We start from the raw sequence: 17,130 nt of genomic DNA, 5'->3' as shown, positions 1-17,130 counted from the left end.
GTCCCAGTGGGCACTGCTGCTTCCTGTGCTCTGCGGGGTCCAGGGGTAGGCTTCCTGCCTGGCTCCCTGGGGTCTGGAGGGAGGGGAGAGGACCAGGTGGTGACTGCTGCTGGCCGCTGGCTTCCTGAGCCCCTTCCTGAGGACGGGCAGCAGGGCCTGGCGGTGCCGGCTGCTGAAGGTGGTTCACGGGGGCATCCACAGCAAGGTCATAAGTGACAACAGCCATGGGTCTGGCCAACCCCGTCAGAAGCACCGAGCCACCCGGTGCAGAGACCCCGGCTGGCAAATCAGGTGGTGTTCCTGGCCCTCAGGGGGCTTGCTCACTGGACTTCCTGCCCGGCCCACAGACGCTCTCCTGGCTTCCGCCCCAAGACCAGCCTTCTTTCTGTGGTCCACTCTCAGCTCTCAGAGCCTCTGACTTAAGGGTGGAAATATGCTCTGGTCTGCTACTGGGTCCCACCCCTCAACTCGTGAGGCCCAGGGGTCGGCAGCCACACCCTGGTCTGCGCCGGGGGCCGTGTGCAGAGCTGACCCGAAGAGCCGCTCTGCAAGGGAACCTGGAGGGTCAGGGGATGAGGACAGTGGTGCCTGGACCTGCTGTCCCCGAGGGTCCCAAACATGGCCTCCATCCCCTCCCCTGGCCCTTCTCAGAGCTCCTGGGAGGACGTGGGGTGCTCAGGGGAGCCCGGACGGACAGAAAGAAGGCAGACCCCGGCTGGGGAGAAGCAGGCGGCCTGAGGACATGGAGACCTCAGCAGAGGCCTTCCCCCTCCTGAGAAGACCATGGAGAAACAGAGCTCTATCCAGCTGCACAGGACGTGGTCCCTGCAGCAGGTGGTCCCAGGGGAGGTGTGTCGGGTCCTGTGTCACCACCCCCCGGAAGGAAACCAAGGGAGCTCCTTGAGAGCACCCAGGCTGGCACCAATGTCCTACTGCACCGTGACGACGCGCTGCCCACCGAGGCTGACACAGCACCCATCTGTCAGTTTGCAGACGCACAGTCAGAAGTTTGCTGTCTCATCAGGTGCAAACCCAGGTGTGGCAGGCTGCAGCCTGGTGCCTCTCCAGCTTCCAGGACACCGCGGCCCTCTTCACTGCCTCCTATCAAAACCAGCGTGGAGACCCCGTCCTTCCACCTGTCCCTCTGCTTCCCACTTCCTCGGCCAAGGACCTGGTGGGGAGGCGAGACCCACCGGATGAGTCAATGAGGCCAGCTGACCAGCAGCTGTGATTCCACCTGCAACCTGTGCCTCGGGGAGGGGACCCCACGGTGTCAGGACTACAAGGACACCTTCAGCAGAGCCTGGATGTGCTGGCTATCATGGTGGACACCGCAGCCCTCACTGACCTCCAGGCCCACATCAGACTCAGTCAATCGCAGATCAAACACCGTTGGAAAGAGGTGCCAGCCTCCCTGTCGTGCCCTGAGCACACGTGACAGCTGCCAAGGGACTGCCTCTGTGGGTCCGGAGACTCATCAGGGCATGTATCACTCCTGTGCAGACACTTCACCATCTCATGGTGGGGCTTGAGGGCCCTGGGCTGGGTCCTTCGGGCGCTGGACTGTCCTCCATGCTTACCGCACCGTATCACGTTACATCACGCTACAGAAACACGATTTCCATGCCTCATCGATATCCTGAAGTGCCTTTCTCCCCGTAGGAGTTTTGTGGCTGTAATGTCCTGCTGGGTCCTCCTCTCTGCACCCTGGTGTGTTGACCGTGGTGCGCCTTAGGTCCCTAAGTATGTGACGGGCTTCATGACAGCAAGTGCACTTGAAACTTGTGGATAAGAAACGGCACACACCAGAGATCGGCTGTGAGTCTAGCTGGAACCCTCTGGCCGCGGTGCGGACTCCCAAACCCAGCAGCTGTCTCTGGCTCCCGCCCGGGGCACCTCCTGCCTCAGCAGCCCACACCAGGCAAACACGTGGGCGTGTGCCGCAGGGTCCTCTGACAAGGGCGTGAGCAGCTCTGCTTTGTGTTTTCTGGCCCAGTGACGGAAGTGGCAGGTAGGAGGCCCCATTAGGAGCAGTCCCATTTAATCAATCTTTAATTATCGGGCAAACCTGCCAGTGACGGGCCCCACCAGGGTAATCGCCTGCAGCCTCTGTCAATTTGCTCTCTCTGTGACCCAGCCAAACGGCCAACCAAGTGCCTGGTCTCCGCGATGCATGGAGCAAATAATTAAACTGTCCATAAAGGCTGCAGAGGTCTTAACAGAGCTTAATTGTGTGTGAACCCACAGCCAGACAAGGACTGCCGGGCCCAGGGACATTCTGGGCCGGCCACCGCCCCTCCAGGAGGCGGCACCAGACTGGCTTCAGCGTCCAAGGTGGGCCCGACACAGGCAGCCAGTGGAAGGTGACCGTGACCGCGTGGGCACGCGTGGAGTGTGGGGCCCCAGGGCGCGGGGGGCCGAGCCCAGCCCGTGGGGCGCTGCCTGCACCTCCTCCTCGGGGGCACTGCTCTGTGCCCGTCACGGGCTGTCCTGTCTGCTTCAGCCCCCTCCTGGAACCCGTGACCCCGCGACACCTCCTCCCCTGTCACATTGCACACTCCCACCCGGTGCAGAGACCCCTCGGTGGTAAATCAGACAGGAGTTCCTGGTCCTCAGGGTGGGGGGCTCACCCCCTGGGACTTCAGGCCCTGTCCACGGGTCTCCTCCTGGCTTCCAGCTCTCAGTGCCCCCCGGGCTGGGCACCCCCGCTGTCCGTGAGGGAGCCCACTGTCCCCCACAGCTGCAGAGAGTGCCCCGCGTCCTCTGGTACAGCCCTGGCTCTTGTGACCCTCCCCCAGGGCTGACCTGAAATCCTGTCCCTAAGGTGACCACTCAGGCTGAGTTCACCGTCAGGCTGAGCAGACGTCCAGGGGGAGGCCGACTCTGGGAAGGGGACACCAAGCCCCTCAGACTCAGCTCCGTGGCAGCCACGCTGAAGCCTTGTCACTGTGACCCGCCTCTCATTGCTTACCCATCCTGGGGTTGCCGGCAGCACTTTGTACAAGACTGCAGGTGGGTGAGTGACCGAGACCAGGCCCCAGAGGCCCCCCATGAGCCCCAGACGGGGCCTGGTGCGATCTGTGCACCCCTGGTCCCACACCCAGAGCAGGCAGGCTCAGGGTGCACAGGAAGCAGGGGTGACAGTGAAGGTGAGACCTTGGAGAGAGCCCGTGCAGAGCTGGGGACACCTGGGTCTGCTCTCGGGGCTCAGAGGGCATCTCTGGGGGCCACTACAGGAAATCCCTGATGGGGCCATGGGGATTGGAAGGCAGAAGCCGCAGGACCTGCGAGGGATAAGGAGAGGGTGGGCATGACAGGACCCTCCTCCCCACGCTGGCCTCCTCCCCTCCCCCAGGGAAGGAGGAGGACGTCCATCCAAGACGATGCTGTCAAGCCTAGAGGGCACGAGCCCAGCGTGAGAGTATTTGGAAACAGTTGGTGAGACGGGCTGGGGCAGACTGCAGGCCTGGACCGTGGGGAGAGCAGTGCACGGAGCAGGCAGCAGGCCAGAGCCTGTGGGAGCCACTGTCCAGCAGAGAGCCGGCGGCCATGCCGGGGTGTGCTGATACCTGTGGGGTGCTGGGAGGGCAGCACTCATTGGCTGATGGTCAGGGTCTAGCGTGGTGAGGAGGGGACCCTCCTGGACAGAGGAGGCGGGGCTTGTGCAGTGAGAATGTAAAGGACCCAGGTGGGATCTCCCATGGAGGCTCAGGAGGGCCACTGCCGTCCACCAGTGAGTCCTTAAGGAGCAGGACCGGAGAGCCACCTCAGCCTGCCCTGCACCCCATGGTTCTGAGACATGCTGAGGTCCGTCTGTCCTTCCTGCTCTGTCCCCAGTGGGCTGGTGACTGCATGGTTGCATCGTGGCGCTGGCTTAGGGTCCACAGCCCCTGAGTCCCATGCTTCTGTTAACATGCACGAATACCGAGGTGGCTTGATTTTAGCACAGGCGTCACCGCCATCCAGCAAGGCTAAGCTGCCATATGCTTTGGTGAGGACCTGCCATCTGCCCGTGTTGGATCTCACTTCAACGCCTAATTGGCTGGGCACAGACCTGCAGCCGCCAGAGAGGAGGCTCGCCCCAGGAGCCGGCCCACCTGTCCTGCGTTTTGAGATAATTGGGTGTGACACATGCTGCCCCCAGGCAGACACAGCCCCTGGCAGGGCGGGCAGGTCTGGTGGCCCTGCTCTGTCCCAGGATCCACAGTTTCCGCAGGCTGAGCCCCGCCTGCAGCTCCGCCCACTCACTGTCACCCTGCCCACAGCAGTGTCACATTCCCCCCCACACACACACACACACACTGGGTGTACTCACAGCAGGCAGCTGCCAAGGCCTGGGTACAGAATCTCTCTTACCCAAAAGGAGCCCCGCACCCCCGGGCAGCAACCCCAGCCTGGCACCACCAACCCCTCTGTCTGAAGGGATGTAAACAAACCCCTGGGTGGCTGTCGGCCGGGCTCCTCCACTCACCGTGGCCGGTCCTGGGTCCACGCACCCTGAGCTGGTGTCCGCACTCCATCCTTGTTAGGGCTCAACGAGGTTCCCCATGTCCAAAGGGAAGCGCGAACTTGGGTTCATAGCAGCCAACCTGGGAACAGTCCGTGTGCCAAAAGGAAGGAAGGACAGTGGGGCATGGCCGATATAGCCCCCCACAAGAGCAGATGCCAGTCCCCTTCATGGTGGTGTCTGCCCTTAACCCGCCAAGGATCCACCCAGCTGAGGCCACGCTGAGCACGCCAGGCTGAGCCCACACTCCAGGCACCACCTTGCTGAGGAGCGTCCCCGTCCAGGCCACGGCGGGAAGCCACCCTGTGCCCCTCCTGCCCTTGGTCTGCTCACCTGACAGCCTCGCTCCCAAACCCCCTCCCGCCCAGCTGCACTTCCAGAGCCCACTTCTGGCCTCCGCTGTCTCTCACAGCATCTGCAGCCCCAGGTCCTGCCCTCCTGGGCTCCGTCCATCTGGTCTGAATGCCACACGGAGCTCAGGGTCACTTTCGAGGCACAACTGTGAACACACTGTCCGCAGCTTGGGGTCCTGCCTTGGCTCCCAAGGCAGTGGGTCAAGACCCAGGGTCCCAGGCATGCCCCGGAGGCCTGGGGTCCGGCTCGCGTCTCCAAACACCCTGCAGGTGGGCACTGAGTGCACTGACCTCTCCACCCTGGTCTCCCCCATCTGGAGGCCGCCCCGCCCGTGTGCACCCTCTGATGGGCATCCTCAGAGTCCCGGGTCACTGGCCTGTCACTGCTCCCAGGGGCTCCAGACCTCAGGCCAAGTCGAGAGCAGGGTTTCTGGGAGCCCTTGGAAACAGGGACACCAGCTGACCCCAGCTGATGGGGCCCACCCTCACCAAGACGCTCTCGCTGATTGTCTTATTCCTGAGCTGAGCGGCCTTGGAGGGCAGCAGTGTCGTCCCCTGGGTCAGCCCAACACACTGCAGGCTCAGAGCCGGTCCTGTTAACAGAGAGCACTGCTCCCACATCTCATCACCTGGCATCCAGGGGTGGCCGATTTCCTGCCCGTCATGATGACTGCAGTGACGGTTCACATCCTCATTGACACTGACTGGAGAAGTCCCAGAAGGGACCAAGTGTCCTAGGCCCCCGCCTGTCCAAGGAGCCCCCGCCCCAGCGTGCCTGGAAGGGGTCCTGCTGTGTTGCTGGGACACTGGCCGCTCTGCCCAGGTCGGTGACCCTCCTCTCCAGTGCACAGGGGGCAGTGCCTGTGTGACCCTGGCCCCTCCTAGCAGCACCCCGCGTGACCTCCCGGTTCTGTCTGAGACAAAGTGCTGTCTTCCCTCTGCACGTGTTTCCTGAGCCCTGCTGGTCCCAGTTCAGAACCCCATGTGTCCAGGTGTCCTGGCAGAACTGCTGTCAGTGGGGGGGGCTACTGTCCCCAAGTCCCCAATCTTGGGGACACCATCCTACGACTCCAGTCCCCACCACACTGGCTGGTCTCTGCCCCCTGCATGGGGAGCACCAGGTTCCCACTGTTCACCAGCGTCCTCAGGAGGTTCCAGGAGCCTGGGCTGGCAGGTCACACTGACCTGTTAGGGGGGACACCAGCCGTGGGTCCTGTCCCCATCACTCCCCCTGGAGCCTCTCCTGTGGGGGAAATTGGGTCATCTTATGTTTGAGGGGGGAGGAAGCCAGAGGAACTCAGGGGAAGTCGGGTCCCTGCCCAGCCTCAGCGTGGGCAGCAGCCCCAGGGAAAGCCCCCAGCCTGGACATGGGCAGTAGCCCAAGGGACTGACCGCAACTCACTGTTGCTGGTGAGCACTTCATTAGCACTGGGCTTGCTCCCCTGCAAACTCCCTGAGGGAGAAAGCCTTATGCTTGGGCAATAGAGAAGAGATTGTGTCAAATTCAGCTGTCAGTCAAGGTGCCAATCAACCCAGATCCACCCAGGGGAGAAGGGGGGAATTAGCACAGCCAATAAAAGCCAGTTTCCTGGTGTAGCCGGGGCCTTGGCTGCCGCGCAGCTCACCTGATCTGCTCTCCAGAGCTGCGTTCACTTTTTGGTTTGGTTTTTGCTTTTGCTTTTTTTTTTTTTTTTTTTTTTGGTACCAGGGATCGAGCCCAGGGGAGCTCAACCACTGAGCCACACCCCAGCCCCTTCTATTTATTTATTTTTATTTAGAGACAGGGCCTCACTAAGTCGCTGAGGCTGGCTTTGAACTCTCGATTGTCCTGCCTCTCCTCCTGAGGCGCCAGGATCACAGGCGTGGGCCACTGCGCCCGGCCACTCTGCTCTTAAGACACCTCTCCCGTGCCTGCCAACCTCGCTCATCTCACTCACCTCAGTTCTTGGCTCAGTGCGCCACGACCCTGGACCAGGGCTTCCTGAGGTCCCCTGCCCACGAACGCTCACAGACCCAAGGCTCCAGTCATCAAGAGCCACACAGAGTTTGAAAACTGAAAAGGACCCTCCCCTGGTCGGCGGAGCGGCCCCCGCACTCCCATCAGGAGTGCTGTCCCCACAAAGAGCCAGGGCCAAGCGGCTCAGCCCGTCCAGGCCTGAGGCCCCCACCTAAGGCCCTCTGCACAGGGGATCCCCACGGCACAAGGTCAGGTAGGAGCTGCTCTAAAACGGGCCTCTGCTCAGCAGGTGCCTGAATTCCCACCCAGGACCCGCCCATCTCTGTGGGGTCTGGCCAGCCAGCTGGGCTGCTGCCACAGGCTCTGGGTTCCAGGAAGGGACGAGGTGAGGACCCTTGGGATCTCCTGGAGCACTGAAATGACACCCTCTGGGCTGTGCTGCTGCAGTCCCCAAGTGCCAGGCAGGAGAAATCCCTGTGGACTGCCTGGAGGAGACCCAGGGACAGGCTAGTGAAGTCGGCTCCATGGGCCCTGCGAGGTGTGCCCGGGGCGCACTTGGGGCATTGGTCACCAGCTCTCAGTGATGGCCACTGAGGTGTCGTAATTCAGTTTAATGGGAAGCCCACATCCCTCCAGACTGCAGTTCAATAGCGTTTCATTGTCATATGGAGGGTAGAGCGCTTTCTTCTGTGCTGCGAGTTTATTTCGCCTAAATTATTGAGCATGTTGGTTAATAATGCAGACCTCCCCATTGTGGATGGAAAGGCTGACGCCTTGATCCAAAGCATATTGCTTCCCGAGAGCGGCAGGAGGCCGGCTCCCTGCTCTCTGATCTCGCAGTGCAAGATCATCTGTTAATCCAGACGAAGGGGTTTCGCTCGGTTAATAAATGAGGCTCGACTCGGCTTCCCATGCGCCCAGCCTGGGATGGCACGTTGCTCTTCTTCCGAAGCCAACACCTGCTTGCTGATGTGTTTGCATTCAGCAGGGGCCCTGGGAGAAACATTGGCCATTTTGCTGGTTTTCAGACAAAAGCAGGTACTGTCTGTGCACAAGAGCCTTTGCCCACCTGCCTCAGGTGGGCGACCTCCTTCTGTGCCACACGGATAGGCAGGGATGGCACATTCTTACAGGGCCCAGGACAGAATCAACTTCCTGGGCTAATTCTCTTCTCATCAGGAGCCCTCCCAGCGCACACCCGCCCACCCTTCACGCTTCAGTGGAAAGGCCGCAGGGGGCTGCTGTCTGGCCGGGGCTGGCCGCAGTCTGAAGGTCACCGAGGGGCAGTGGGGACGCTGTGCTTGCTCTGCATGTGAATCAGGCTCCTCCAACTCCACAGTAATTAAGCACAATTCCACCAGGAGCCTACCCAGAGGCCGTCACCTCAAGCTGTCACTTCCAGTGCCGTCCAGATCCCCCTCAACAGCCCTCCACCAGCACGCACCCACCTGCACACAGCCGTGTCCCTCTCTGCCACCAGAGGCTGGGTGCCACCTCCTGCTCGCAGCCTCTAAATCAGGGGAGCCTGCCCAGCGTGGCCGGGGAATGTCTAGCCCTGCTGGGGTTTTCCCAGCCACATCCGAAGCCCCAAAGGCCCCTGGGAAACCTGTAGGCTGGGAGACCCCCGCGTGGGAACCGGCCAGCGGCACAGGAGACCATGTTATCTGACCTTCGAACCGGGGCACCTTGGAGGGTGAACGGGGCCCTGTTAGGCAGGGACCGCAACCCAGGGCAGCCCAGGAAGCCCTCAGGTGTCCTCTCTGCTGGCCGGTGCCGGGCTTTTCTGCCTCAGCTTTGCTCAGACAGGGCCTGGAGACATCAGCAGGCTCCCTCATGGCCCAGGGCTCTCTGAACATCCTGCAAAGGACCCCAAAGCCCTTCGGGTTCCCGAGGAGGGGCCTGCCCCGGGAGCGGCACATGGGCCCCCACTGCCCCTCCTGACCTGGCAGTGTTTGCTTGCCCACTCTGTTTGGTGTGGACCTTCTCGGTTGTCCCCACTGCGGACCCTGCTCAGAAGGAAGAATCCACCCTCTCCACGCAGAGTGGCCACTGCCCGCCGAAGCTCTGCCCCTGGCTCTGGGCCGGTGGACCAGGATGCTGGACAAGGGGCTCCGACTGCAGACTCCTGGTGGGAAGGGGAGGACAGGGGGCTAGAATGATTGGCCCCCGGGGCAGAGGCCGGGAGTCTCAGAGGAACTCGGGCACACAGGCGACCCTTCCGCAGCCCTCTGAGAGATCCCGCCGACTCCCTAGAGCCATGTGCGCCCGCAGGTGTTGGTTTTTTAATTTTGTGGGGTTTTTGAGGGAAGGGCTAATGGGGAATTCAAGATCTCTCATTGCTTCATTATTCATCTATTTTGTTTATGTAAAATCTATAGGCAACGACTCAAGGTCCTCTCTGTAGCCTGTCAGTGTCTGTGATCTCTAAAGGTTCTTCCTGTTCTACGACTGATCCAGATAGTGTTCTCTTTCTTTTTAAAATATCAGTCTCCCTAGGAAAGAACACACCAGTTAATATCTCCAAACATTGGGCTGCACTGGATTTTGTCTAAGGCAAATCTGCTTCTATTTAATTGATTCCTGCCCTTGTCTTTGTTTCCTTCACTTGACTTCTTTGGGTTCCGGGATGGAGACGATGGATGACCGATTCTGACATGCGCTCTCAGACCTGTGATTCCCCTTTAGGTATTGCTCGGCTGTATCTCACACGTTTAGATGTGTTAGTTTTTAAATTGTGTCCAGGTCAAGTATTTTCTCGATTTCACTGTGGTCTCTTCCAAGATTCACGAGGAGTCTGAGTGTGATCAGAACTCCCGGAGACCGGGGGCCCCGTGGTCCCTCGTAGCCGACTTCCAGTTTGAGGGACGATGGTGAGGAAGCGTGGCAACCTGTGGGGTCTCGGTGCTTTGAGAAGGATTTGGAGGTGGCTCTGGGCCACCCCGTGGCCTGTGGGGCGACTCTGCATGAGGACTGTGGGTTCCGCGGGTGCCAGGTGTGCTCTCGGCCGGGGAGCGGGAGAGCTGGGGGGACCAGCTGAAGCAGCCCCCGTGCACGTCCCCACTCTCCGCGCAGCGCAGCCCTGCTGTTGGCGCCCCGCGCCAGAGGGCTCCGCGTGCCCTGGTCTCCTGGCCCCTGCCCTGGTCTCCTGGCCCTCCTGCACAAAGTCCCTTCTGTGTGGCCCTCCTGTGTGGCCCCTGTGTGGCCCCTGGGTGGCTCCCAGACTGGGAGGTTTGCAGGACGTGTCTCCCCCGGACCCTCCTGTCTCCCTGTGTTTCCTTCTATCTGAGCAGATGCTATTGAAGCGCCAGGTCGGAGCTTTTGACAGCCTGATTCAGACGTGTTCTCTGGTTTCCAATCAGGAGTTTGGTCCGTGTGCGTTCGATCATAAGCAGCCATGTGACTGTTCCCATGTCCAGCCCTGCCATGAGCGTCCATTATCCCCTCTGTCCACCTTGCTTTCTTCTTGCCGTTCCTGCCAGGGCACTCTGCCCTCGCTGCCGGGGAGCTGTTATAAGGTCTGGATTTGGGGGATGAGCTACAGGTACACCAAACGCCATGTCCTGGTTTGGTTTACACTTGAGACTCTGTGAAGCACAGGCACGGGGTCAGCCTTCTTGTGTGTCCACCAGCCTCCTTTCTCCTGTCTGGATGGAGAGACCACGTGGTCTTCCGGTCAGGTGCCACGCAGGAGGAGTGGCTGTGCTCGGTGGAGGCCACACCTGGGGTGCAGCCCCAGCCCCAGTCCTGTCCGGTTCTGCAGGGGTGGACACAGATGCATGCTGTCCATAGTCCTGGACAGCCCTGTGGCTTGAGTGATGGATGGATTTTGGCTGTCGAGTCCACTGACACTCTGGGCTTGCTGTGGCATGGACGTGGTGTGTCCCTCTATGGGCTGCAAGCTCTGTCCCCACGGTGAGATGTGAGGGGTAGTGGGACCTATCAGAGGGGGTTCCCAGTGGAGGCAACGAGGTCATGGACTCCACCTTGGGGAGAGATGACCCTGACTTCCATCCACACCAGCAGGTCATCCTAAGGGAGCCTGGCTCTCCCAGATCCTGCCCGCACGGCTCCCCCTCCTGCATCTCCCAGGCCGTGAGGTCACCTGTCACGCAGCCCTCGGCTGAACCTCCACAACAATCAGCCAAGTAAACCTCTTCTCTTTATAAAGCACCCACTTTGGTATTCTGTCACAGCCACACTGAGCAGATTAAGACACGCGGCTTAGAATCAGCGGAGCTGTGCCGAAGGAAAGCAGGAGGGCCGCGGGCGTGAGGAAAGGCGCCCGAGAGCCAGGACACCCAAGCCGAGCACGGTCCTAACACACACTGGAGTGCGCTGACGGAGAAGTGGGTTTGTAAAGTCCCTGGTTTGGGGAGCTGTCTGGAGCAGGCCAAGGAGGGTGGAGCAGGGGCCACAGGGGCCACAGTCCACTTCAGAACCCAGATGATGAGTCCCTGGGTGGCCAATGGCCAAGGGCACTCAGGCTGCCCCTGGAGCCTAGCCTGGTCCACTGGCCTCCATCTGGACCCAGTCACTGTGTCCACCCACTTAGCCCTGAGCACGGAGGAGCCTGAGCTTGACCGGTGTCACGGGACCGCAGCAGCCTTGTCCTTCGGCACAGGAATTGACGACCCCCAAACCCCGTCCCACGCGAGGAAAACTGGCCACAGGTAATGTCTCGAGCCCCCTCCGTCCCCGGATGGGCTGACGCACAGGAGGCTCAGATCACTCTGATTCAAACCCGGCTGTGAAGCTGCGGGCATCTCCCTTGCAAATCCGTTGCTGTTGGCATTAGGACGTGCTGCTGCATTGGCACCGCTGTTTAACCACGCAGTAAATAAATACGGGCAGAGCGGATGAAGATGCAGGAGAGCAAGCTGTGAGTCCCAGTGTAAGCCTCGCAAGGTCACTCGCTCCTGGGATTGAAACCTGGTGAAGCAGCCGTCTTTCCTGCGGGATGGCAGGACGCGGGATTCTCCTCGTTTCCACCTGCCTCTGCCTCAGGACCTCCCTCCTGAAAACATCGCTTCTCCCCAGCAAGTGCACGGGACTCGTCCTGCGGAATGTGCACAGGGTGGATCATCTTAAGTGGGTTTGTGTGAGGTGAGGTCGACGTGAGCCCACCTGCAGGACATACGTGGACACTGCCCTCTTCCCCTGCTCCCTCCAACCCCACAGAGGTCACCTGGGCTCCACAGCCTGCAGAAGGCTCAGAGACAACTCACAGAAGTAGCCTGAGCCCAGCACCAGAGGGCGACTTGGACGCAGGCGCTCCCAGACCTGGTGGGGCAATGGAGGCAGGTTTGGGAGGTGAGGCAGAAAGGGAGCTCTGGGGCGTGAAGGGGGTGGTGCTACCCTTCCTGGGCACCTAGGTGGTGGGGGAAGGCTCTGTGGGGACCAAGATTTCTCTTCAGCTCTTGGTATCTGATCAATTATTTGCTAAAATTGGAAGGAATTGACAATGTTTAAATTTTCTGGGGAAACTCACAGGGGCGAAGACAGGTGAGGAAAGAGTGACAGAGAGGGTCCATGAGGACCAGATGGCAAGAGATGTGCCCGGGCAGGAGTCTAGAGGCTGGAGCCCAGGGGGTGAGGGAGAGGGAGGGAGAGGGAGGGAGAGGGAGGGAGAGGGAGGGGAGGTGGAGGGAGAGGGAGGGAGAGGGAGGGGAGGTGGAGGGAGAGGGAGGGGAGATGCAGGGGGGAGGCTGCAGGAAGGGTCAGTGGAGGGACAGAGGTGTGGCAGGAGACCCTACAAGGAAGTTGGAGAGGAAGAAGCCACCAGGTCAGGGAATGGTGGCACAGGAGAGAAGCCGAGAAGCAGGTCAGGGTCCCCTCCGAGGGGAAGGGGAAGGAGCCCAGGCTGGGACCCTGGGGAGGGAGAGCAGGGCCATCTGTGGCGTGGGAGTGCTGGAAAAGGTGTGGGCTCTCTACAGCAGTGGCACCTGGAGGAGGCCGTGGCCAGGTGGATGTCACACTGTCACACTGCCACTCGGGAGGAGACGGGGAGGGCCAGCTGGCGGAGTGGACAGAGGCCATCAGGAGGGGCTTTTCCGTTTTCTTCTCTCTCTCTCTGTTTCATGCTGGCTGCAGCCGACCCTCTGCACACTCCAGATCACACTCTGAGCCAGAGAAGACTTCTCAACACCGTGGACAGGGAGCTGTTGGCCTGACTGTAGGATTGTCTGAAGACTGGACCCAGGGCCTCCTGCTACATCCCCAGCCCTTTCCACTCTCTAAACCACCCAGGCTAGACGTGAACCTGCAATCCTCCTGCCTCAGGCTCGCACACAGCTGGGATCACAGGTGTGGCCACCCCACCCCACTCCATGTTAGGTGAACTAAGGCTTGCGGGTGGGCATCTCAGGTGGGCATCTCGGGGTTCAGGGATTTGCAGTGGTTCAGCACGGGGACTGCACAAGCTGTGGTACTGAGCTGGAGGTGGGGACCTCGCTTGGGACGTACAGGTGTGTGTGTGACATCCAGATGTACACGGTGGGGCACCTTCAGGTTGGTGAATTCCAGAGAACGGTCCAGGCTAGAGCCCACTTCTGACTTACCAGCACCAAAGCAGAATGGCCAGCAGCCACCACTTGAGTGTCGGACACCCCCACAGCTCTGGTGCCGGTCCTTCTAACAGCATCCGCCTCTCCCCCACCCACCTGGGTGACAATTGTGGATCCAGCTGCTGAAGTCCAGGAGATAAGTCTCTCATCACCCACTTCCCTGTGCAGGAAGAAGGAGGCCCAGTGGACAGGGAGCGGCACTTCCCAGAAGGATGAGAAAAGCCAGCACGTGCTCCAGAGCAGGTGGAGACTCACGGTCGGACAGCAGGAAGGACCAGCAGAAACCACTCCCAGGCTCCAGGGAAGCTGAGCGGAGGGGAGCCCGGAAGTCAACTATGAAGGAGGCGCCGCACCCTCGGATTTGCCCACACGGACCTGCTAGTTTATTTCTCCAGGCAGATTTGGAGAGAGAACCTGGTTGCAGGAGGCTGACGATAGAGTGGACGCAGACAGAGTAGGCTCTGGGTAAGAGGGAAGGGGACGGAAGCTGGGCAGCCCATGTGGGCCTGAGGGTCAGACAGCCACGGGCAGAGCCATCGCCCACCTGCCCTCTGTCAGGAACGATGCTTCCTTCCGCCCCGGGATCAGGGAGTCCTCTGCGTCCCAGTTCTGTCCCTGGGAAGGGGGCTCAGGAAAGGTCCTAGGGCAGGGGCCTTGGGAGGGGCCTGGGGAAGGGGCCTCAGGAAGGGGCCTGGGGAAGGGGCCTCAGGAAGGGGCCTCAGGGAAGGGCCTGGGGAAGGGGCCTGGGGAAGGGGCCTCAGGAAGGGGCCTCAGGGAGGGGCCTCAGGGAGGGGCCTTGGGAAGGGGCCTGGGGAAGGGGCCTGGGGAAGGGGCCTCAGGAAGGGGCCTGGGGAAGGGGCCTGGGGGAGGGGCCTCGGGGAAGGGGCCTGGGGAAGGGTCTGGGCAGGGGCCAGCTTGCTGAGTCACCGGTCCCCATCCTCACCCTCTGCCACCCCTCACAGGAGTCTTGTCATCGGGCGTCTCCTTTGTTTGCGCATCTCGGGTGGAAACCTTTGAAATGTTGAACAGCATGGACTGGGCTCTCCTGAAGCATTATTAGCAGAGAACAAAGAGTTATTTCAAACCCTCACTGTGTCAGCTGCAGAGAGGACCCCGGGGCCGGGGAGAGTTTCATGGCAGGCATTTGCAGCAGGACAGATTGCAAACCTCCCAGTGCTCAGCTAAACAGCGAGCTAAATAATTGAGCACGTGGAAGAGCGACCCAATTAAGAGCCCTCTCAAGCCAATAGACCGGCCATAGCCCTTGTCAACATGTGTCCCCGGCACAGTGACCACACTGACGGAGCAGGGGCGGTCACTCCGGGCAGAGGGGCTGGGTGGTCTCAAGGGAAGTGGTGTAGGTTTCTTCAAAGCCCAGAACCCGTGTGGGCAGAAGTCAGAACTGAGCTCCTGCAGCCGTGGGCTGGGGCTGCACACCCAGTAGAGGCCACGTCAGCCACCACGTGACTCCGGCCAGCGCTGCGGGGGGCGTAGGCAGAAGCCACAGGCAAGCCCAAGGTGACTGCCTTCTCCCCGGGTCCAGGGCTTCTCCTGGACTTCCTTCCTGAGCCGGAGTCACAAGCCCTGCAGTTCCCAGGCTGGACCTTGAGCCAGGGTGCTGCCCATCCTCAGGAACCAGACAGGACCCAAAACCCGGCCTCTGGTCCTGTCCTTGGTGGCTCCTGTGTCTGTCAGTGCACAGAAATGAACATAGTGCTGGTCCCTTCCAGTACCTACTGCCCATCTCCCTGTCCGCTGCTCATGGTGGACTTTGAGGGGCACTTGATATTGCTCCGTCCTCATGGACCCAACCTGGAGCCAGGGAGGGCACACTGGACGCTTCACCCGTCCAGCTGTGCGGTCTGTGCATTGGGCTCCTCTGAGTATCACTTTCCCCGAGGCCCTCAGTGAGCCCGTCCCCCATTCCGAGTCTGCCCAGCAGCCATCAGAGCAGCGAGCACCCCTCAGCTCCTGACCCTCTGACTCACTGACCTCTACTCCTAGTCCGGCCCTCCCATTGGGCATCACCCAGGCTCCAGGCTCCGGACACTGCAGTCCTTGAACCCACGTGGGCCCGGCCTCCTCCTCCTCTCCAGCTCCCCTGCACCCGCTTCCCTGATGGCCCTGCTCCCACCTGCGGCCCGCGGCCTCCCCGCCTCTCACCCTCCCTGACTCCAGGTGAGCGGGGACTTCTCTGCCCCAGCTCCATGCCGGCCACTCCTTGGCCCTGTGCTGGTCAGGGTGTGGGTCAGGCCCGTGCCTGTGGCTCAGTCCCTCACGGCCCTGCTCCCCGCCTCGCCCTGGCAGGAGCGCTTGATGTGACAGAGTCACAAGCCCTGCAGTTCCCCGGCTGGACCTTGAGCCAGGGTGCTGCCCATCCTCACATGTGACACTCTTGTCCCCTGCGCAGGGAGGAGCCCTCCCCCTTCTCCCTCTCGCTGGGCCCCTTTCCATGTCTCCGTGGCCAGCGCCTGCTCTAGGAAACACGAGCTGGTCTTCGGGCCCCGGGTCAGTGCTCGGTGCAGCGAGAGCTGAGGTCCCCGCGGCCCCCGGGGTCAGCCTGCTCTGAAGCCACTGGGTCCCGGTTCCATCAGCTTCTTGCTCCACTGTGTGCACGAAGTCATCCTTTCCTGCCTGATTCCTCCAGATGCACCGCGGCCACTGCCCACGTGGGCCGCACACCAACGCAGAGGGCAGAGGTGCTCTGCGGGGGGTCACCTGTGGGGATGCCAGACTGTCTCACACCCCAGGAGAAGCTCCGCGTGGCCCCTCCCACCCAGCCTTCACTCAGACGCGCCTCAGGATGCACCTTGGCTTAAGCAATTCCTGTCACATAAAGACACTCGCGGTGCATTGGCTCCACACCCACGTGTCACCTTCGCAGTGCTCTTGAGTTCACTTCTCCGGCAGCTTCCGTGCCCATTCACGGACCTGGCTTCTGACTGACAGTCTCCCCTGATGTGAGGCACTCCCGGTGGCAGTGTTCTGGGGCTGGGACAGCTGCAGACAAATGCTCTCAACTTGGCCAAGGGAGTCTGCACCCTACCCCCACCTCTCCAGGTCACCCCACACAGGGATAGGCTGGGGGTCTTTGTGGGGTTGGCACTTTGAAGATGTCATTTGATTGACTTTTGCCCTGGTTTCTTGTGGGAGATCCATTTGGGGGGGTACTGGGGGCTGAACTCAGGACACTCAACACTGAGCCAACCCCCAGCCCTATTTTTAAATACGTTATTCAGCACCTTGCTCTTTTTGTGCCTGAGGCTGGCTTTGAACTCACAATCCTCCTGCCTCAGCCTCCCAAGCCTCTGGGACTACAGGGCTGCGCCGTCGTGCCAAGCAGGAAGCCCATGTTTTAATCATTCTTTCCTTTAAATGTTTTTCCCCCTGGTTTGAAGTTTTCCCCGGGGTCTTCTATCTTCCTGGACTTCCGGGAGCTCCCCTGTTGTGTCGTACCTCTTCCTTCCACTTGTGCTGCTTTGGATATGAGATCCTTGAACCTCCTATATTTCCTCAGGTTCTGAAAATTCTTAGGAAGTATCTCCTTAAATATTTCTTCTACCTCCTCTTTTGGGGTCTCCATTTTATGTCTTTATACCATTTATTATTGTCCAACAGCTTCTTATTGTTCTATGGTTTTAAACTCTTTTTTAAAACCTGTCTTGACTGACACATGCTCTATGGGTCTGTCTCTGGCTCAGGGACTTTCATCTGCATTCTTCTTCTTCCTTTCAGCAATGTTCACGTGTG

The sequence above is a fragment of the Marmota flaviventris genome, chromosome 3 (genome assembly GCF_047511675.1).
Source record: "Marmota flaviventris isolate mMarFla1 chromosome 3, mMarFla1.hap1, whole genome shotgun sequence".
Taxonomy (NCBI): Eukaryota; Metazoa; Chordata; class Mammalia; order Rodentia; family Sciuridae; genus Marmota; species Marmota flaviventris.
The sequence above is the reverse complement of the archived record's forward strand: the minus strand, read 5'-3'. Positions refer to the sequence as shown.